Consider the following 25,068-nt stretch of genomic DNA (forward strand, 5'->3'; position numbering starts at 1 on the left):
GATGAATAAAGAGAAAAAGGGGTAAAATGTTTATGTGAACAAATCATGGTAGAAAACTTTCCTAACCTGGGGAAAGACATAGACATTAAAATCCAGGAAGCAAAGAGAACTCCCATTATATTCAACAAAAACCGACCATCAACAAGGCATTTCATAGTCAAATTCACAAAATACACAGACAAAGACAGAGTTATGAAAGCAACAAGGGAAAAAAGTCCCTACCCTACAGTGGAAGACAGATCAGGTGTGCAACAGACCTATCCACAGAAACTTGTCAGGCCAGAAAGGAGAGGCAAGATATATTCAATGTGCTGAATCAGAAAAAAAAATGCAACAAAGAATTCTTTATCCAGCAAGACTGTCATTCAAAATAGGAGGAGAGATAAAGAGTTTCCCAGACAAACAAAAACCAAAAGAGTTTGTGACCACTAAACCAGCCCTGCAAGAAATTTTAAGGGGGACTCTCTGAGGGGAGAAAAGGTGAAACAAAACAAAAATACCAAAAGCTGCAAAAACTAGAAGGGACCAGATAAAACCACCAGTTACTCCAACTCCCCAGGCAACGCAATGGCAATAAATTCATATTTTTCAGTATTCACTCTAAATGTCAATGGACTAAGTGCTCCAATCAAAAGACATAGGGATGCAGAATGGATAAGAAAACATGATATACACCTATATGCTGTTTACAAGAGACCATTTTAGACCTAAAAACACTTTTCAAATTGAAAGTAAGGGCATGGTGAACCATCTATCATGTTAATGGTCACCAAAAGAAAGCCAGAGTAGCCATACTTATATCAGACAATCTATATTTTAAAATAAAGACTGTAACAAGAGATGAAGATGGGCATTATATCATAATTAAGAGGTCTATCCACCAAGAAGACCTAACAATTGTAAACATTTATGCCCTCAACCTGAAATTACCCAAATATATAAATCAGCTAATCACAAACATAAAGAAACTCATTGACAATAATACCATAATAGTAGGGGCTTTAATACGCCAGTTACAACAATGGACAGATCATCTAAATAGAAAATTAACAAGGTAACAATGGCTTTGAATGACACACTGGGCCAGATGGACTTAACAGATACATTCAGAACATTTCATCCTAACGCAGCAGAATATACATTCTTCTCCAGTGCACATGGGGCATTCTCCAGAAGAGATCACATACTGAGACACAAATCAGCCCTCAACAGCTACAAAAATATCGAGATCATACCGTGCATATTTTCAGACCTCAATACTAAGAAACTCAAAATCAACCACAATAAAAAATTGGGAAAGATAAAAAATACTTGGCGACTAAGGAACATCCTACTAAAGAATGAATGGGCTAACAAAGAAGTTAAAGAGGAATTTGAAAAGTACATGGAAGCCAATGAAAATGATAACGCCACAGCCCAAAACTGTGGGATGCAGCAAAGGTGGTCATAAAAGGGAAATATATATCAATCCAAGTCTTCCTTAAAAAGGAAGAAAGGTCTCAGATACACAGCCTAACCTTATACCATAAACAGCTAGGGAAAAAAAAGTAAATAAAACCGAAAAACCAGCAGAAAATGGGAAATAGTAAAGATTAGAATAGAAATCAATGCAATAGAAACCAAAGAAACAGTAAAACATATCAATGTAACCAGGAGCTGGTTCTTTGAAAGAATTAACAAAATTGGTAAACCCCTAGCCAGTTTTATCAAAAAAAAAAAAGTTAAGACCCAAATAAATAAAATCACGAATGAAAGAGAAGGAGATCACAACCAACCCAGCAAAAATACAAACAATAATAAGAAAATATTATGAGCAATTATATGCCAATAAATTGGGCAATCTGGAAAAAATGGACAAATTCCTAGAAACATATAAACTGCCAAAAGTAAAACAGGAAGAAATAGAAAATTTGAACAGACCCATAACAAGTAAAGAAATTTGAATTAATAATCAAAAATTTCCCAAAACAAGAGTCCAAGTTGAGACAGTTTCCAGGGAATTCTACCAAGTATTTAAAGAGGAATTAACATCTATTCTTTTGAAGCTGTTCCCCCCCCCAAAAAAATAGACATAGGAGGTAAATTTCCAAATGCATGCTATGATTCCAGTATTACCTTGATTTCAAAACTAAAGACCCCAGTAAAAAAGAACTACAGACAATTTACCTGATGAATATGGATGCAAAAATTCTCAACAAGACAATAGCTAACCGGATCCAACAATGCATTAAAGAATTATTCACCATGATCAAGTGGGATTTATACCTGGGATGCAGGGCTGGTTCAATATCTGCAAATCAATCAATGTGATACATCACAATAGTAAAAGAAAGGATAAGAACTGCATGATACTTTCAACAGATGCAGAGAAAGCTTTTGACAAAATATAGCATCCTTTCTTGATAAAAACCTCACGAAAGTAGGGATAGAAGGATCATACTTCAAGATCGTAAAAGCCATATATGAGAGACACACTGCTAACATCATCCTCAATGGGAAAAAACTGAGAGCTTTCCCCCTAAGGTCAGGAGCAAGACAGGAATGTCCATGCTAGACACTGCTATTCAACATTGTATTGGAAGTCCTAGCCTCAGCAGTCAGACAACACAAGGAAATAAAAGCCATCTAAATCAGCAAGGAGGATGTCAAACTTTCACTTTTCTCAGATAACATGATACTCTATATGAAAAACCCAAAAGATTCCACCAAAAAACTGCTAGAACTGATCCAGGAATTCAGCAAAATTGCAGGATATAAAATCAATGCATAGATATTGGTTGCATTTCTATACACCAATAATGAAGCAACAGAAAGAGAAATCAGGGAATTGATCCCATTTACAATTGCACCAAAAATCTTAAAATACCTCAGAATAATCCTAACCAAAGAGCTAAAAAATATGTACATGGAAAACTATAGAAAGCTTATGAAAGAAATTAAAGAAGACACAAAAAAATGGAAAAACATTCCATGCTCATGGATTGGAAGAATAAATATTGTTAAAATGTTGATACTACCCAAAGAAATTTGCATATTCACTACAATCCCTATCAAAATAACACCAGCATTCTTCACAGAACTAGAACAAACAATACTAACATTTGTAGGGAACCTGAAAATACTCTAAATAGCCAAAGCAATCCTGGAAAGGAGTACCAAAGCTGGAGACATCACAATCCTGCACTTCAAGTTGTATTACAATGCAATATTCATGAAGACAGTATGGTACTGGCATAAAAACAGACACTGAGATCAATGGAACAGAATAGAGAGCCCAGAAATGGACCCACAAATGTATGGCCAACTAATCTTTGACAAAGCGGGAAAGAATAAACAATGGAATGAAGACAGTCTCTTCAGCCAATGGTTTTGGGAAAACTGGATAGCCTCATGCAGGAAAATTAAACATGGACCACTTTCTTACACCATATACAAAAATAAACTCTAAATGGATGAAAGACCTAAATGTAAGATAGGAAGCCATCAACATCCTAGAGGAGAAAGCAGGAGAAAACCTCTTTGGCCAAAGGTACAGCAATTTCTTACTCAATATGTCTCCAGAGGCAATGGAAACAAAAGCAAAACTGAACTCTTGGGACCACATCAAGATAAAAAGCTTCTGCATAGCAAAGGAAACAATCAGCAAAACTAAAAGGCAACTGACAGAAAAGGAGATGAAGTTTGCAGATGACATTATCAGATGAAGGGTTAGTATCCAAAATCTATAAAGAACTCATCAAACTCAACACCCAAAAAACAAATAATCCAGTGAAGAAATAGGCAAAAGATATGAAAAGACACTTTTCCAAAGAAGACATCCAGATGGCTAGCAGACACATGAAAAAATGCTGAACATCACTCGTTATCATGGATATACAAATCAAAACTACAGTGAGATACCACGTTACACCATTCAGAATGGCTAAAATGAACAACTCAGGCAACAGCAGATGTTGGCAAGGATGCAGAGAAAGAAGAACCCTTTTGCACTGCTGGTGGGAATGCAAATTGATGCAGCCACTCTGGAAAGCAATATGGAGATTCCTCAAAAAATTAAAGGTAGAACTACCTTATGACCCAGAAATTGCACTACTAGGTATTTATCCAGAGGATACAGGTGTGCTGTTTTGAAGGGTTACATGCACTCCAGTGTTTATAGCAGTGCTACTGACCATAGCCAAAGTATGGAAAGAGTCCAAATGTCCATTGACAGATGAATGGATAAAGAAGAAGTGGCGCATATATATATATATATATATATATATATATATATATATATAACAGTATTACTTGTCAATCAAAAATAATGAAATCTTGCCTGTTGTGCCAATGGAACTAGAATGTATTATGCTAAGAGAAATTAGTCTCAGAAAGACCAACATCATATGACTTCACTCATATGTGGAATTTAACATACAAAACAGATGAATATAAGGGAAGGGAAGCAAACAATATAAAAACAGGGAGGGCACAAAACATAAGAGACTCAAATATAGAGAACAAACTGAGGGTTGCTGTAGGTTTGTGGGTGGGGAATGGGCTAAATGGACAAGGGGAATTAAGGAAGACACTTGCTGGGATGAACCCTTGGTGTTATATATGGGGGATGAATCACTGGATTCTATTCCTGAAATCATTATTGCATTGCATGCTAACTAACTTGGATGTAAACTAAAAAAAAAATTTTAAATTAGTTCATAAAAAAATTATACAATATGATCAAGTGGGATTTAATTCAGGAAATCAAGGGTAGTTTCATTTAGGAAGGTAATACTTATGTAATAAGTCACATGATTAGAACAAAGAAAAAATTATCATCTCAACTAATATAGAAAAAGAACATTTGATGAGATCCAATATGCTTTCATGATAAAAAACCCTCAGAAAACTAGGTATAGAAATAAACTTCCTGAACATGATAAAGCACATTTATGAAAAACCCACACTTAACATCATACTCAGTGGACATAGACTAAAATTATTCCCAAAATCAGGAACAAGTCAAAAATGCTGCTTTCACCACTGCTGTTTGACATTGTACTAGAAGTTCTAGCCAGAGCAATTGGACATGAGAAGGAAAAAAAATCAGAAAATAAGAGCTAAAATCTATTCAAAGATAACATTGTCATATGTACAGAATTTTTTTAAAAATCCAGAAGGAAGGTGCTTGAACTTCTAAAGAAATTAGTAAAGTTTCACGGTAAATATTACAAACAAAAGTCAGTTGTGATTTTATATTACAGCAATGACAACTTGAAAAATAATTAGAAAAGTAATTATATTTCCAATCATCTAAAATAATGCATTACAAAATACCTAGGAATATATTTAACAAGAAAATGAAAGACTCATATTCTAAGAAGTATAAAGCATAACTGAAATTAAAGAAGACCTAAATAAATGGAAATATGTCCCATGTTTACAAATGAGAAAACAATTAAGATGTCAATACTACTCAACACAACTTCCTATTACACACTCCCTATCACTTAGATTCACTACCCTGTCAAAATTACAACAGTCTTTTTTTTTGCAGAAATGGAGAAATGCTCAAATTCATTTGGAATTGTATGCAGTATCACATAACTAAAAAAATCTTGAAAAACAAGGACAATGTTTGGAGACTCTCATTTACCAACTTCAAAAATTACAACAAAACTACTATTTGGACAGTGTGGTACTGACATAAGGATAGATATATAAGCCAATGAAATAGAATTGAAATCCTAGAAATAAGTGTATATATTTGTAGTCTATTGATTTTTGACAAGGGTTCCAAGTCGATTCGATGGGGCAAAAAGTTTCCCAGAAGAGATGGTGCTTGGACAACTGAATTTCCACATGCAGAAGAATGAAGTTGGACCTATTAAGTTGAAATGGATGAATGACCTAAATATATTTGCTGAAACCATAAAACTCTTAGAGGAAAACATACGGGTAAATCTTTATGTCCATTGATTTGGCAATCAATTGGTAGATATGATATCAAAAGCCTGAGGAAAAAAGGGAAAAAAATAAATTGGGCTTCACCAAAATTTAAAACTTTTGTTCATCAAAGGACACTATCAAGAAAATTAAAAGATGAATTACAGATTGGGAGAAAATATTTGAAAATCATATGTCTGACAAAGGCTTATATCTAGGGTAGATAAAGAATTTCTATAACTCTGTCTTAGTCCATTCAGGCTGCTATAAAAAAAACAACAACAACAACAAAAAAACAGAAATTGGGTAACCTAAAGAACAAACATGTATTTCTTACAATTCTGGAGGCTCAGAATTCCAAGATCAAGACTCTGGAAGATTTGATGGCTGATGAGAACCCACTTCCTGGTCTCTACCTGAAGGGTTTTTTTGCTGTGTCTTTAAATGGTGGAAAGGGTGTTGAAGCTTTCTGGGGTCTCTTTCGTAAGGACAGTAATCTCGTTCATGGGGTCTCTACCCTGATGATCCCACTGTCTCCCAACAGACCCAGTTCCAAATGCCACCAAATTGGGAGTTAGGTTTCAACATATGGTTTTATGGGGCAACACAAACACCAGCCTGTAGCTAACTAAACAATAAAAAGATAAACAGCCCACTTAAATGGGCAAAGGGCTTGAATAGAGTTTCTCCAAAAAAGATATACAAATGGCCAGTTAACACATGAAAAGATGATTGCTATCACTAATCACTAGGGAAATGCAAATCAAAACCACAAAATGCAAATCAAGATACCACTTTATATTCATTAGAATGACTACGACTAAAAAACAAACAAAATAACAAGTATTAGTAACTTGTTCCAATTGTAAAAAAATTGAAGCACTTGTACATTGTGATAGGAATATAGAGTAGCCACCCAGAAAAAGTTGAGGGTTCCCCAAAAAGCTGAACATGTAATATACATATGACCAAGCAATTTCACTTCTAGGGATATACCAAAATAACTAAAACCAGGGACTCAAATAGATACCTGTATGCCAGTGTGATTTTAGCATTATTAACAATAGCCAGAAGTTGGAGATAATCCATTTATTCATCAATAGATGAATGGATTAACAAAATGTGGTGAATGGATACAATGGGATATTATTCAGCCTTAAAAGTGAATGAAATTCTGATACATACTACAACATAAATGATCACTGGAAACAGGATGCTAAGTGAGATAACTCAGATTTGAAAAAACAAACATTGTATAATCCATTTATATGAAATATCTAGAATAGGCAAATTCATAAAGACAGAAAGTGTATTAGAGGTTACCAGGGGCTAGAAGAGGTGGGAATCCTTCAGGTAATAGAAATTATGTATGCAAATATATATATATATATATATATATATATATATATATATACACATACACACATATGTATATACACACACACAAATATGCATATATATTTATATATATATACACAATAAAATAAAGAAGTTTATAATGTATAAAATAATTATATATAAAAAAGTAGGGGCCCATGGGTGGCTCAGTCAGTGGAGTGTCCAACTCGATTTCAGCTCAGATCATGATCCCAGGGGCATGGGATCAAGCCCGGCATTGGTCTCCTCAATGAGTGTGAAGCCTGTTTAAGATTCTCTCTCTCTCTCTCTCCCTCTCTCTCTCTCTCTCTCTCTGCCCCTGTCCCCTGCTTGTGCTCTCTCTCTCTGCGAGATGAGAAAAATATATATATATTAGGTAACAAAATGATTACATATGCGTATAAAATATTACATAATAGTGGTGAACATGTATAATTCCTAGTTTCCCCAACTTTTGTGACACTAATTTAAGAAATCAAATTCCTTTGTGGCTCCACTCTTTATTTTCTAGAATTAGTTTAAAAGTAGGCAACAAATACCCACTTGATTATTTTCCTTCACAAGGTATATTCATACACCATTACACATGAAACACTCATGACCCAATGTAATATATATTTTTAAAGAAAGTCCTAAAAAGAAAGAATAAATGTTATCCTATCGAATAATGTTGGTACCAAGTAGAAATGCTTATTTCTGAATAGGAATTTCATAGAAATGGATAACAGAAAAGAGTTACTTTTGCTCATACCACTTCATGAAATGCTGTGGCTTTCCTTTCTATTTATCCAACTTCTAGCCAACATTTTTTTAAGACTCACCCTTTGCGTTGTTTGAGGATCCCTTTGATTATCTCATCCTTCAAAGAGTTCTCATCTCTTTTAAGGAGCTAGTGTTACACTTGACTGTTAATTTACAGAACATAATTATCCATATGTATCCATCATACCTTGTCATATCCTAATGACAAGAATTATAGGGTCTCTACTACACCCCATTCTCTGTCCTTAGTGTTTTACATATGTGCATTTATGTAATCTCCAAGCAACCCTAAGGGGGTAGATAAAATTATTAGCTGCTCTTTATAGTTAAGGATAGTAAGTCTGGGGCGCCTGGGTGGCTTAGTTGGTTAAGCATCCGACTTCAACTCAGGTCACGATCTCGTGGTCCATGAATTTGAGCCCCACATCGGGCTCTGGACTGACGGCTCAGAGCCTGGAGCCTGCTTCGGATTCTGTGTCTCCCTCTCTCTCTGCCCCTCCCCCATTCATGCTCTGTCTCTCTCTGTCTCAAAAATAAATAAACGTTAAAAAAATTTTAAAAATGATAGTAAGTCTCAGAAAGGTTAAGAGTTTTGCTCAAAGTCATACAGCTAAGATGTGTCAGGATCCATATAACTTTATATTTTTAAACATTTTTCTCAAGCCACTGTATGTATTTAAGAATAAATATACTATACCATACTTACTCATTGATGTCTACTGCAGGTTAAGAAAATATGCTCTGTCCCTTTAAAAAATATGTTGAAGACCTAACTCCTGGTACCTGTGAATGTGATCTTATTTGGAAACAGAGTCTTAGCAGATGTCAAGTTGAGATGAGATCTTACTGGATTAATATGAGCCTTAATATAATCTGACTGATATCCTTAAAAGAAGAATTAAAGATACACAAAAACACAGAGGAATGAATGCCATGTGAAGACCATGGCAGAGACTAGAATGTTGCATCTACAAGCCACGGAGCTCCGTGGTTTGATTACTAGCAAACACTAGAAGCTAGGAAGAGGCATGGAAGGATTCTTCTCTAGATTTTTTAAAGGAATTAGAGGCCTGCAGATATCTTGTGTGTGTATTTGTTTGTTTTGAGAGAGAGACAGAGAGACAGAGAGAGAGAATGAGCAGGAGAGGAGCAGAGAGAGAGGGAGAGAAACAGAATCCCAACCAAGGTCTGCACTGTCAGTGCAGAGCCCGATGGCAGTGCTTGAACCTGCAGACCTGTGAGATGATGACCTGAGCTAAATCAAGAGTCGGATGTTCAACTGACTGAGCCACTCAGGTGACCCAAGGCCTGCAGATATCTCAGTTTCACACATCTGGCCTCCAAACTGTGAGAGAATACATTTCTGTTGTTTTAAGCCACCTGGTTTGTGGCACATTGTCATGGCAGCCTTAAGAGACTAATAAACTATCTTTAGAATCTTTATTAATTAATTTAGAACTCTGAAATTCTTTTAGGCCGCAACATTTTTAATTTTAATTTTTTTTAGTTAACAATATTATCTGAAAGGTCGCCTGGGTGACTCAGTTGATTGTCTGTCTCTTGATTTTGGCTCAGGTATTGATCTCATTGTTCTTGAGATCAGGCCCTGCTTCGGGCTCTGCACTGAGAGTATGGAGCCTGCTTGGGATTCTATCTCTCCCTCTCTTTGCCCCTGCCCTGCTCACATGCTCTCTCTCTTTCAAAACAAACAAACAAACAAACAAACAAACAAACACAATATTATATTAAAATTTCCACAAACCTTAATATTAAAATAAACAAATAAACAAGGAAGTAGCCATAAAGATTTCTGCTGACCTTTCTTGTGCCACTCTCTGTGTCCTAGGGCTTCCTAGAGCACAGTGGTGAAAAAGAACAGATCCAATTTAATGTTCTTATTTAATTAATGTGTGAAATGAGGCTTAGAGGAGTTGGAATGTCATCCCAACTGATGGTGGCAGACTACCTATTCCAATATAGATGTCTTTTTCACTGCTTTATAATTTTCTCCAATGTGCTGGGCTTCAATTTAAAGACTTATTTTTTAAAAATAGCTCTTATTGATTTTGTAATCATAAAATAATACATTTAATATCATGAAAATTTATCAAATCAAAAAAAGAAATTTAAAGCCTAATTAACACTTTACAAAAGAGCCTTGAATATTTCGTGAATTTACATACGAGCACTTCACTCCCAAATTAAACCCTGAGGTTGCTGTTGACTAAATCATAAAGTGGTCTCACAGTCAAAGGAATACAATCAATCCAGCTAAGGCATGTACACAGAAATAATGCTTCCTTTTTGCTTCTTCCATAATTGACCAAATTGTGAAAATTCTCTTTTTATATTTCTTCTCAGCTTGCAGTCTCTTACATTCTGCAACCACCAAGCATCTTCATTCTCATCCTCTACCTTCCACAAATCATTCACTGTCTCTCACCACAAACCACACCTCTTTTATCCACCTCCCTCCCTTAGTCTGTCTCTCCTCCGGATTCTTTGTCGCAAAATGTAGGAAATGTTCTTACAGAAACAAATCTACACAGAATGTGTAAATAGCCTAAGCAGATATATTTTGTCTAATCCTGTGATTTATACACACACACACATTTACTAATTTGAATCATATTTCAATCAGAAACATTTCTATTATCACGAAGTTTTCTCCTAGAAGTGTGTTTTGTTTATCCTTTTAAACTACTTTTTCTCATTACAAAATCAAGAAATATTATAGTCTATTATCCCTTAATTTATGCAGAGGATGAAGCAGATGTATTTACGCTATATGTATGTAAAGATATATATCATTTATCATAACATATCAAGTTTGTTTTAAGTACATGAATACAATATACACTAGTGTAAGATTCTAAACCATGCAAAAATGCGTGAGTAAAACTTCTGTTGTCATTTCTTGGATGCAGAGAGCCTGAAGGTGCTTCACTCTCATATTTACAATGAAAAAACAACAAATAAACTTTAAGTTATGGCTGGTTTTGAACCTATTATAGATGTAAGTTCTCTGAGAAACCAGTGTTCTGAAATCTAATGAGAGATAGCAACCTGAAGGGAGACAGGAGAGGTGAGCCCTGGCTCACTTGTTATTACAAATGGAATTCAGTATAAATGACAAATTGTTGAAAGCTGCATTTGGAATGTTCACCAATACTGGAGGACTTTACATCAGTTGAAGGCAATTCTCAACAAACCTCAATGGGTATTCTCAGAAAAGATAAGAATGAGCTGTAAGAAAGTTTCCATTCAGTGGGGGGAGGGGAGCATCACGTATATGGGATGGACAAGAAACTCCACTTGGACTCCTCTCCTCTATGTCCACTATGAAATAAAAGCCTTAATCTGTGACAGAGGTGGGCAAAATATACCACCATCATTAGGGCACTGGTGACATTTTATTACATACAGGGAAGGAAATAATGGGAAAAAAATTACTCCTAGGCCCATGGAAGACTAAGCACTGGTCTCAGAATTGAACTAAGGGAGGGAAAGAGAAATATGAATACAACATTCCCCAAATGCAAGACATTATGACTAACACTAAAGTTTAATTAAGCTGACAGTTTGCCCCTCAAGTCCTCACAAGCCAAGCTGGCAAACTTTGAAAAACAATTAACAGTTGGAAATCAAGAATGAAGAACAGGAGAGCATGCAAAAAACACTTTCTGAAGCACAGAGCAAAAAGACAAAGGCTCAGGGTCATGCAAACATTGTTCTGGCAAACCAGTCCACACCCTACAGACTTGATGTATCAGGATGCAATTCCCTAATGAGTTTTAGAAGATCTGTGCAGGGATTCTCTGCATTATTTTTGCAACTCGTCTATAAATCTAAAATTATCTCAAAATAAACATTTGAAATGAGTCAAAATCTGAACTACAAGAAAGGGAATGTGTTTCTATTCATTCCATGTTTAACATCTTGTAAGAAAAAATATGTATGCATATATATACATAATCTCAAATGCCACTGATTGTATCATATAAATATTATGAATTTGTGACCATCAGAATACATATAGGTCCATGCATTTAAGAAGCTTAATTATATTCCATTATGTTATGCTGACTAATTTTCTGTATTTCCTCAATTATATTCCTATTCTTTTTGCTCTCATCTATTTCACAGAATGGCTGAAATTCAGCAAGTTCCATTTCCTAAACTCTGTGCAATTAGGTTTCAGGATAGATTCTACCTGTGGGAAATTTGGAGTATTATCTGTATTCCTGATTGGACATTAACTGATACATGTGATTGAATTATCATTTGCTTAATCAATTCTTTTTAGAGTGATAATAAGCAGATTTTCTTGTCCTTTTATCTTCTATGAAGAATGCTAACGGGTACCTGGATAGTTCAGTCGATTATGCATCCCACTCTTGATTTCTGCTCAGATTATGATTTCATGGTTGGTGAGTTTGACCCCAGTGTCAGGTCTATGCTGCTTGGGATTCTCTCTCTCCCTCTCTGTCTGCCCTTCACCCACTCCTGCTCTCTTTCAAAAATAAATAAATAAATAAATAAATGAATAAATGAATAAATAAATAAATAAATAAATAAATAAATAAATTCTTAATTCTTAAAAAAAAGAATGCTGTAACACAGATACATATGTACTTGCGAATTTCTTTAGAATTGTTTCTTAAAAAGGAATAAGTAGATTATGAGAATGATCATTTTAGTTTTTAAAAATATTCACACCCCATCTTCTTCTAGAAATGTGAAGTGCATTTTTGCTCTCTCAAGCAGTATACTGTTGTGTCATTGTGAATAAGATAGAATACAATGGACCTGGACTAATCTTCAATTCGTGAAAATTGGGGTGCTTTGAAATGTATGACTCAAAGATCTGAAATTTTAAAGAAACATTTTATAAAGACAGAGTTTTTAAAATATAAAATACAAATTTCAAAACAATAATTCTGGGGGCGCCTGGGTGGCTCAGTCTGTTAAGCATCCGACTTCGGCTCAGGTCATGATCTCGCGGTTCGTGAGTTCAAGCCCCGCGTCGGGTTCTGTGCTGATGGTTCAGAGCCTGGAGCCTGTTTCAGATTCTGTGTCTCCCTCTCTCTCTGACCCTCCCCCGTTCATGCTCTGTCTCTCTCTGTCTCAAAAATAAATAAAGGTTAAAAAAATTAAAAAAAAACAATAATTCTGATGTTTTGACTTCTCTTTTACTGGATCATTAATCATACTGTAGGTGATTAGACTGGTAAGAGGCAGATTGGCTGTAGAAATACAACTTATTACCTTTAAAAGTTTAGAATTTCAGTGTACAGGTATTTGACTCTTCTCAGTGATGTGCAAAACACGTGAGAGAAGCCTTCAAGAGGAATGTAAGCAAATCTGACTGTAACCGTGTGAGTTCACCAAGGAGAATTGCCTAGATGAACCTAGACATCTTCCAGATTCACAAGCAAACTATGTGATGGTTATTGCTTTCAGTCAGTGCTTTGAAGCCATAGATAACTGAAAGAGTGAATTTTTTTAGAATCATCCCTAAGATTTTTACTGCATTTGGAAACATGACCTTCCGTTCCAATTAAGTTAACAACCTTCAATCTTAAACTCCTTGAAGTGATGTTTCTGTGGTCTTCTCTCTATTTTATTCTGAGATGATCTTCCTGTATCTCAGAGCCTTTAGCTTTACCGACAACTAAATTTGTCAAAACTCTTATCTTTCCTCCTGAATTCGATTGAGTAGCTTAAAGTAATGGAAAACAGTTCTGCGTGAATCATCTTTCTGAAGCCTTCATTTAAGCAGGTTTCCTGGTAATCTCCTTCATTTGCTTGGGTGTTTTTTAACAGAAGACATTTTAGCTGTGATGCTCAAATCAATACTGTGCTCTCTATTTTAAACAGCAAGAAAAGCTCTAATCAAATGCTTAGATAACTACAGACTATTATCTTCACTTCTTGGTCATCCTTTTCCTTTCAAAACCTTAGACGAAGTGTGCAGTATCTGTACAAACCATAAGGACATTGGAGCCCATATTATCAAATTTTATTTTCAGCCTTACTACTGATTCACTGTTAGACACCCGACAAACTGCTCAAACTTGCAAGACATTAAATAATACATTAGAAATATAGGCCCTTCATTTATACCATGTGTTTATCCCTCCATTCTTAGTCTGTGTACAATGAAAAGTGTTTTTTGAAGAGCCTAAAAATTAATGTGTAGCAACTTCTAAGTGTGACATCACCTCAAATCTCAAAAGCTAAAACAGAAAAAAGCACTGTCAGTTGCATACAGAAGTCATTGAGAGGTGCCATAAGAAAGAAGGAGGTTGGGGCGCCTGGGTGGCTCAGTCGGTTAAGCATCCGACTTCGGCTCAGGTCACGATCTCGCGGTCTGTGAGTTCGAGCCCCGCGTCAGGCTCTGGGCTGATGGCTCAGAGCCTGGAGCCTGCTTCTGATTCTGTGTCTCCCTCTCTCTCTGCCCCTTCCCTGTTCATTCTCTGTCTCTCTCTGTCTCAAAAATAAATAAAACGTTAAAAAAAAAACAAAGAAAGAAGGAGGTAAACTTAGCTTTCCTCCTTTCAGTTCTGAAGTGACTTGTTCTTCAGAATAATCTCCTTTTAAAAGATGTTTTTCCTGGCTCTTTCTTGCCTTCTGACATCAGAAATTACAGTCAAAAAGGGAGAAAGAATACTTAAGTAATGGTGTCAGGAAATGGTAGTAAATTGTTCTTTAACAGCTGTGTGTCATATACTTAGTAAAGCAAAAACTGAATTAAAATAGGAAACATATTTCATAATACGTGTCATTATTCTCATCCTCTAAATTGATGTTAACAACATAAGATACATGAAGACTTTAAACACTCCTTGATCAACTCATTTACTTATTTTATCAACCAACTCCTTAGCCAATTTATTAATTATGCCAATTTTTAACAATGGGCCATCTGAAGACCCAAGGTGATGGAAATGGGATGCAAATTGTTTTATTTGCATCCGTCAAATTGCACTACCAAAATTTTAAATAAGCACAAAATAACTAAATACCTACAAATCATGACATTACTAATTCATTCTCTTTTATTTTTTAAATTAATTTATTTTGAGAAAGGCAGAGAGTATGAGCTGGGAAAGGGCAGAAAGAGGGAGAGAGAGAGAAAGAGAGAGAATCCCAAGCAGGCTCTTCAGAGTCAGTGCAGAGCCCAATGTGGAGCTCAAACTCATGAAACCATGAGATCATGACCTGAGCTGAAATCAAAAGTCAGAGGCTTAACCAATTGAGGCACCCAGGTGCCCCACTAATTCATTCTCAGTAGATGATGCCAAATGTGAAATTCTATAAAATTCTGGAAGATCATAAATCATCTAGACATCAACCAATTGTGAATTGAACTTAATTTTTAGTACTCAGACACAAATAGTCATCTTTTTAAAGGTGATTAAATAAATAAGTATACAGTCACGTGAAAGAATATTCATCACATATTAAATGAAAATAATTTTAAACAATAATAAATTGTACATGTCCCTATGACAATGATGGAATAAAAGAGACTAGATTTAGCCTCCAATATTGAAATAAAACTGGAAAGCTGTGTAAAATATATGAACGATCAGTTTTCAGATATTAGCATGAAACAAAAGAATGATATCTGAGAGAAAGGCTTAAGGAAACCTAAAAACTATTACACATATTAAAAAGCATTTATTTTACTTTAATTAATTAATTAATTAATTAATAATTAATTTTAATATGAAATTAATTGTCAAATTGGTTTCCCAGTGCTCATCCCAAAAGGTGCCCTCCCCAATACCCATCACCCAGCCACCCCTCTTTCCCAACCCCCATAAACCCTCAGTTTGTTCTCAGTTTTTTAGGAGTCCCTTATGCTTTGGCTCCCTCCCTCTCTAACCATTTTTTTTCCCTTCCCCTCCCCCATGGTCTTCTGTCAAGTCTCTCAGGATCCACATAGGAGTGAAAACATGTGGAATCTGTCCTTCTCTGTATGACTTATTTCACTTAGCATAACACTCTCCAGTTCCATACACGTTGCTACAAAAGGCCATATTTCATTCTTTCTCATTGCCATGTAGTATCCTATTGTGTATATAAACCACAATTTCTTTATCCATTCATCAGTTGATGGACATTTAGGCTCTTTCCATAATTTGGCTATTGTTGAGAGTGCTGGTATGAACATTGGGGTACAAGTGCCCCTATGCATCAGCACTCCTGTATCCCTTCGGTAAATTCCTAGCAGTGCTACTGCTGGGTCATAGGGTAGGTCTATTTTTAATTTTTTTAAGGAAACTCCACATTGTTTTCCAGAGCGGCTGCACCATTTTGCATTCCCACCAACAGTGCAAGAGGGTTCCCATTTCTCCACATACTCTCCAGTATCTATAGTCTCCTGATTTGTTCATTTTGGCCACTCTGACTGGTGTGAGGTGATATCTGAGTGTGGTTTTGATTTTTATTTCCCCGATGACAAGAGACATTGAGCATCTTTTCATGTGCCTGTTGGCCATCCGAATGTCTTCTTTAGAGAAGTGTCTATTCATGTTTTCTGCCCATTTCTCACTGGATTATTTGTTTTTCGGCTGTGGAGTTTGGTGAGCTCTTTATAGATTTTGGATACTAGCCCTTTGTCCAATATGTCATTTGCAAATATATTTTCCCATTCTGTTGTTTGCCTTTTAGTTTTGTTGGTTGTTTCCTTTGCTGTGCAGAAGCTTTTTATCTTCATGAAGTCCCAGTAGTTCATTTTTGCTTTCAATTCCCTTGTCTTTGGGGATGTGTCAAGTAAGAAATTTCTGCGGCTGAGGTCAGAGAGGTTTTTTCCTGCTTTCTCCTATGGGGTTTTGATGGTTTCCTGTCTCACATTCAGGTCCTTTATCCATTTTGCGTTTGTTTTTGTGAATGGTGTAAGAAAGTGGTCTAGTTTCATCCTTCTGCATGTTGCTGTCCAGTTCTCCCAGCACCATTTTTTAAAGAGACTGTGTTTTTTCCATTGGATATTCTTACATGCTTTGTCAAAGATTAGTTGGCCATACTTTTGTGGGTCTAGTTCTGGGGTTTCTATTCTATTCCATTGGTCTGTGTGTCTGTTTTTGTGCCATTACCATGTTGTCTTGATGATGACAGCTTTGTAGTAGAGGCTAAAGTCTGGGATTGTGATGCCTCCTTAAAAAGCATTTAAATGCATGCCAGGACAGTGTCCAAACTAATGAAAAGAATACAACAAACCCCTGGACCCAACAATGTAAAATTCACAATGTATATTATCCGATCAAAAGTTACCAGACATGCAAAAAAGCAGAAAATTAAGACTCAACCGGGAGAAAAATCAATTACTAGAAATAGAACTGAAAATCATAAAGATAAAAGAATTATCAAACAGAGATGTGAAAAAAAATATGCATTTATAAATATGTTCCACACATTAGAGAGTAGAGAGGGGCACCTGGCTAGTTCAGTTGCTTAAACAACCGACTCTTGATTTCAGCTCAGGTCATGATCTCACAGTTCGTGAGTTCATGCCCTGTGTTGGGCTCCACACTGACAGTGCAGAGCCTGTTTGGGATTCTCTCTCTCCCTCTCTCTATGCCTCTCCTCACTCTCTGTCTCTCTTTTTCTCAAAATAAATAAATAAAATTAAAAGAAGAAAGTAGTAAAAAGGTGAATATGATGATTAGACATATGGAAGATATATGGGAAAAACTCAAATGAACTTCCATAGATTTAGAATCTATGAAGTGAAAAGTACACTGAATTGGATTAACAGCAGTTAGATACCACAGAAGACACTAGTGGCACTGAAGAAAAAAAAATAGAAAATATCCAAAATGAAACACACAGAGAAAATAAGAGTTAAAAAAATGAACAAAGCCTTGTGATAAGTGGGACAATCACGTCATCCAGTACGTGTTTAATGGTCTCAGAAGGAAAGGAGAGATAGGAGGACACACAATAAATGAAGAAATATAGGCTTTTAGTGAAGTTCACTTGTAGATGATATCATGGTCTACATAAAAAATATCTTAAGGAATATCCTAAAAAGATCTATGAAAACTATGAAATGTTTTAATCAGTTTGCAGGATGCAAGCATCAAACAAATAAAAAATTAAATTAACAAAAATCAGCCCCCAAACCAGTAGCACTTAAAACATATAAAAGAAACCCAAAGAGGAAATAACATGTGGAGTTTGCTGAAAAACATTCGAATGCAAAGATTATCTTAAGCCACACATTTTCCTGCCCCATAAAAGGATGCATGTCAATGCCCAGAAGGCTGTGATAGAACCTACACAACTACATTGAATTTCCATAGCCATGTTCTCTCTTTGTATAAAGAAAACATCTATGTATGTGTGAACATGCTAGATGTGGTAAAAGATTTGCAATCCATGAGTCTCAGTAGGTGTGTTCTATGCTTGACCCGCTGGGAAGAAAATGAAGATCAAATTAAAATCATCTCATGAAAAATAAGCTTGTACTCTCATCTCAGTGGATCTATTCCATCTAAAAGCAAGCAAGAACAAGGCTTATCTCTGCCTGTAAACAGAGTCCCTGTATTGAAGACAAGGTGCTCTCTATAGTTGCAATACTTATTCTTAGCTAAATATCAGATTGCTTCATTTAAAGGACTACAGAGGAGCACATTTTTTTTAATTAAAATGACTGAATCGGAAAAAAAAAGAATTAAACATAGTCTAGGAATGGCTAAAAAATGTATACAATTTAGAACACACAACATAAAACTCCATATAGAATAGATACTGATAGAAGAAAGATTAGTGAACTTTTATACATAGGAACTGAAACTATAAAATATGAATTACAGAAAAAAAAAGACTGAAAAAAATAAAGAGCATCAGTGAGCTGTGGTCAACTTCATGTACCAAATATATGTGAAATTAGGTTCTGAATAGGTTTTGAATAAATAATGGCAGGATTTTTAAAAAAATTGATAAATACTACAAGCTCACATTTCCAAGAAGCTCAAAGTACCTGAAACACAAGAAATATGAAAAAAAAACTATATCTAGGCACATCATAAATACATTTCCTAAAATGAATGATAAAAAGAATTAGCAGCTAATAACAGCAACAACAACAAAGGTTCCTTGTCAGGAAAAATGGACTAACATCTTTAAAGTACTTAAGGAAAAAGTAGGTCAATTTGGTCATTCTATGCCCAATAAAGATACATTTTGAAATTTAAGGCAAAATTAAGACTTTCTCAGATATACAAAAGCTGAAAGAATTCATTAGCCAGATCTGTGCTACCAGAATTGTCAAAGAAAATGATCCAGACAGATTAAAATGATGCCAGATAGAATTTTGTGTCCACAGAAAAGAATAAAAAGCACCATAAATTGAAACTACATAGGTGAATATAAAGCTTTTTTTTTATATTATATAAACTCTTAAAATAATCTATTTAAAATAATATAATCATGATATATTGTGGAATTTAAGTACATGCAGCATACAAAAATCAAGTATATTTCTATATACTAGTAATGAACAACTGGAAATTGAAATTGAAAATTGGAAATTGGAAATTGAAAATACATAACTATTATTGACAATAGCAGCTATCAAAACCAAATATATTTAGGGGTAAATCTGACAAAAGATGTGAAAGTCCTGTACACTAAAAACCACAAAACATTGCATAGAGAAATTTAAAGGAAAATAAAAAGAGACATATATATGTATACATATATGTATAAAGATTGGAAGGCTATATATTAAAAAAAAAGAGGATAGTATTGGTGTGAAATTGAACAAATAAGTCAAAGGAGCAAAATAGAATGTCTATAAATAGACACAACAATATCAGTTGATTTTTGACTAAGTTGCAAATGCAATTTAGTGGAATAAAGATAGTTAAAAATTGTTGCCAGACAATTGGGTATGTACCATAAAAATTAAGTAGGTTCCCCAAATTGTACCATACACAAAAATTAATTCAAAAGCATTACAGACTTAAATGCAATAACGAAATCTCCACAACTTCTAGAATAAAATGTAGGAGAAAATTTGTGACCTTGAGCTTTGTATAGACACCTTAGACAACACATCATTAGCTCAATTCCAAATTGATTTAAATTGAATACATTTCTATAGTACAAATCCAATGAATTGAATAGAAGAAAAATTGATTCACTCGATTTCAGCAAAGTATTCTGCTTTGTCAAAGGCACTGTTGAGAAAAAAAAAAAGACAAGTGTCAAAGACTAAATGTTCACATCCCCCCAGAATTCACTTGGGGAAATCTAGACCCCAGTGTGATAGTATTGGAGGTAGAGCCCTTGGGAGGTGATGAGCTCACAAGGGAAGAACCGTCATGAATGGGACTGGTGCCTTTACAACAGACCCCAGAGAGCTTTCTTTCACCATGTGAGGACAGTGAAAAGATAGGTATCTATGAAAAAGAAAGTGAGTTCTCATTGGTCACTGAATCTGCTGGCACCTTGATCTCAGACTTTCCAGCTTTTAGAATTCTGTTGAATTCTTTTAGAATTTCTGTTGTTCATAAGCCACTCATCCTGTGGTATTTTGTTATACTATCCTGAACAGACTGAGACGACGAGTTATATACTAGAAGAAGATATTTGCAAATTACGTATATTATGAAGAACCTATATCAAAATATAAATAACCTTTCAAAGTTCTATACAAAAACAAAAAACCCAAAAACTGATGGGCAAGTAAAAGTGGGAAATAAAGCATAAATCAGCACGCATTCCAATATTAGTAAAACTTACAACTTTAAATTACTCCTAACACAAAAATCTTCAAGAAAAAATGAAAAAGATGAAATGATTTTGTGTTTGTGTCTGTATACACACACAATATATAGAAACACTCACATAAATTGTGTCTGTAAAAGATAATGCCTCTGGTCAGAGGGAATCAGACTGTAGAAATCTCATTTCTCTACCTTCCCACATTTTTCCAATTATTATTTTTTTTCTCATAGCTCACTTTCCCCTTGGTAAAGTCAGCAAGATATTGAAAGTGATCATAAAGAATTTTACCAGAAATTTAAAGGAAAAAAAAGTTATAGGGGCACCTGGGTGGCTCAGCTGGTTAAGCATCAGACTTCGACTCAGGTCATGTCTCACAGTTTGCAAGTTCGAGCCCCACATTGGGCTCTGTGCTGACAGCTCGGAGCTGGGAGTCTGCTTTGGATTCTGTGTCTCCCTCTTTCTCTGCTCTTTACGCTCTGTCTCTCTCTCAAAAATATAAAAACATTAAAAAAATTTAAAAATAACTAAAATCATAGGATATGTATGGAATGTATATTCCTTTATTTAATAGAATGAGTTTAAGGGCTCCCACAGATATGGACTCTCAATTTTATTTCACTAAACTTCTTCTGAGTTATTTTATAGCATAACTATTAGCCAGTTTTTCTAATAGGTTTTAATGAAGGCAATCTTCTCCCTCTAAATTGGTACATATTAGCATTTAGATTTCGTCTTTATAGTGACCATGAGATTTAAAGGGGCAACCACCATTCCTAAAGATAAGTAATTAACATGAGCTCTCTCTAATACTTGAAAGGGAACATTTTTTAGAGGTTTTTTTTTCTTAATGTGTTTTCCCTCCCTTCTAAAATTTATTATTATTATTATTATTATTATTATTATTATTATGTTTCTTCTAGAAGGACATTTTTATTTCTGTGCTCCTTTGCAGAGCTGACCTTAACAATACAATGATGATTAGATATGCTGCTAAACCCACAAGTGCTTCAATCCCTTCTCATCTTCCTCATCTGCCTTTAGATCTCTTCCTCATCAGTGGGGCAACACACCACCAACGTGTTGTGCAACATTCATAATTTTGGAATATCTTAGGCATACAGTGAGAATAACAGATGTTTAAAATAAGAACACATGAACAAGAAGACTGCACCTGTAGGATAAGTGTCCATGAGTTGTGACACATTTTTCTAGGTAGCTGGGGCAGTATAAGAGCAACGAAATCCTTGGAAGAGAAAGAACTATCAAGAGGACTCAAAAGGGAGAAGGTACAGGCTCTGAAGAAAAGCACCCCTGAACATCAAAGTTTCCATCTTCAAATCCTCCTGTTTTATTCAAATATCAGAAGGAATTGAGCAGGGCAAGACTTGTTAGCAGAATCACAAAGAGATCAATTTAAAACCCATATTATGAGACAGTGGATTCTTTAGGCAGCGATGCAGACCCATGCATAGCATTCTAATGGAGCTTTGACAGCAGCTAATGATAATTTGGATTACAGAAAGTTTTTTTGTTAGTAAACTAATAATTTGCAGCAAATCCAGCAACAGGCTCGTGTGTACACTGGGATATAGTGTAGGACAAAGGTAGAGTTTCAAAATTGTGAATCATAAATGGGCTAGTGAACAAATGGTGTGGAGGAAAATGAATGTTTTTTTAAAAAGTTGCAAATCTTTCTTATACTGCCTTAAAAAAACATAAGGTCTTGCATTTATACAAGAAAAAACAAAAAAGTAATGTGAATATAATAAATGATATCATAAATACAAGAAAAAATGACATTTTCAAAGAATTAGAAAAATAAAGAAACAATACTTTTTATAATTTTAGGATTAAAAAAGACTTGTTAAATTAAAAAACTTGAAGCTATACTAAATGTCATCAAAAGGAGAATGGTTGAACAAAATATACATGTACTGAGAGATACAAGATACGGTTTAATATTTAAGAAGAAAGAAGAGGGGTGCCTGGATGGCTCATTCGGTTAGGTGTCCAACTCTTGATTTCAGTTCAGGCCATGATCTCACAGTTTGTTAGATAGAGCCCCACATTGGGCTCTGCTCTGACAGCACAGAGCCTGCTTGGGATTCTCTCTCTCCCTCTCTCTGCCCCACATTCCCCCATCTCTCTCTCTCTCTCTCAAAATAAATAAATAAACATTTAAAAAAAGGAGAGAAGAAAAAGGGAATTTACTGACACGAAAAGATTTCCAAATTATATTGTCATCGATGGCGATTCACAAAAAAGTACATATGATCTAACTCTATTAAAATAAAAAATAAAAAACTCTATTAAACACAAAACTACAAAAACTGTTTATGTGGTGTGTGTGTTTGTAAATGAACAGACTAAGGTTGGTACATGGATAAAGCGTGCTCTATCAGTGATTATTTCTGAGAAGGAGAAATGATTGTATGAGGGTTCATGGGGCTTTCAGTTTATCAAAAGGCTTATTGGTTTTACTAGAACATTGTGTTTATATGTTATCTGAGTAATTATAAATACATTTGAAGTAAAATAAAATTTTTTTAATGTCCTTTTTTCTTATAATTGCATTTATTTAGGACTGAGGTTGTTTAGCAAAGATGGGAGGAGGTTTTGTATTCATTTGACAGTTGAAGGAAAAATACTAATGCCCAAGAACTTGAGTACATTACTGGAGATATTTAACATGTTGTGTTACTTTTCTTTTATTCTATAAGTCACTGTTACCCTGTTAATGGAGGTTTCTTGAATAGATCTTAAAGGCATTGTACAAAATTGTGTAAGAAGATTTCAATTCTTGGTCATGTTTCATGTACATTATAACAGTTGGAATTTTTGAGACCTTCGTCAATATATTAGCAACATACTGCCAATGTACTTCATGTAAAAAGGGGATGGGAGAGTCAGGAAAGATACACTATCCTCAAATCACAAAAAATAATGTAAAGGGATGTGACTTTAACTTCCACTTTGTGCTAACGTCAGTTCTGATGAGTTTTGAGTATAGAAAGTACTTTCAACTCTGTTTGACTTTAAAGTATGACAAGTATTTGATTTTGCTATTCATCTTGCTATATAATAACTATGCCTGAAAGCCATAAAATGCATCCTATTTTAGAGTCTGGAATATAAGTCATAAACTCAAGTTATTAAAACTCGAAGAGATAAAGGTTTCTATATACAATATTATAATACAAAACGGAAATGATGCCATAGCCTGGTTAGAAGATAAGCCCTACATCTGGAAATAGGCTTGGAGGGTGCTATGGCATTGATGCATTTCAACTTGCCTCCTCACACAGGAGAAAATGACATCAAAAGCCTCAGGAAAGTAAATGAGACATATGCTCCATCCATGCATTTAAGAAAATGCCTAACTTAAAGGTTTTTAAAACGTGTTCATTTTAATTAATAAAGAAGCAGAGACTGTAGATATTCTTTTTATTTTCTTCTATGATCACAGCCTGCTGTCTGTTTCCTAGGAGAAGTAAAGCTTAGTGAGATGTTATCACTTTAGGGAAAGAAATTATCATAGGTTCATAGAATATTTGCTTCAGAAGAAATCTTAAAACTTAAGTCTTCTCATCTCCACATTTTATGGACTAGAAAATTTTTAAGATCTCTTTTTTTTTTTCAAAAGGCAGTAATTCACTTTTTCCACCTAACCATTATGCAGGAAGTCTTGGCAAACTTCAAAGGATTGCATCATTTTCTCAGGGCCTTGTGCAGATGATTCACCACTCAGTCATGAAGCACAGGCAAGCATCAGCTAGAGAATTTTAGAGGCTAATAAACACGCGGATCATAACTGACTGCACAATATGGCTTTCCTCTTTTTTCTTCTGGGAACAGGTTACAGAGGATCCAGAAGAACAGAAACAACATCAACGAAAAAATACGCAGAGGGGAAAAAAAAAAAAAAAAAGGAAAGGAGTTCTGTTCCCACATATAATCCTCAATAATCACTCTATTTTTCACTAAGAAAAATATGTATTACAGAGGAAGCTGATATTCTCTGTGGATTTGAATGCCATGACCATTTTTACTTTGAAATTTTTGACATAGGTTCTTCTGTGGTAATAGATATTTATGTTTCAAAAATGGCATTTGAAAAACTCAATACTATAATTAAAGATGTTCTCAGGTGATGCTGAGAATTGTGAACTATTACACAGAGCTGTATCAAGCACTGAACCACTTTACTGATGAGCCACCTGACCAGCATCGAGATCCTTGGAAAGTCGTCTTTGTTAGGAC

At 35.0% G+C, this 25,068-nt stretch overlaps 1 long non-coding RNA gene across 2 annotated transcripts in view; it reads left to right on the forward strand.

The window, feature by feature from the left end:
• LOC109502934 overlaps positions 1–25,068 on the forward strand; it is a 250,792-nt gene that overhangs the window by 196,688 nt on the left and 29,036 nt on the right. The window lies entirely within an intron of this gene.

This window comes from Felis catus, chromosome A1, assembly GCF_018350175.1.
Source record: "Felis catus isolate Fca126 chromosome A1, F.catus_Fca126_mat1.0, whole genome shotgun sequence".
NCBI classification, from domain to species: Eukaryota; Metazoa; Chordata; class Mammalia; order Carnivora; family Felidae; genus Felis; species Felis catus.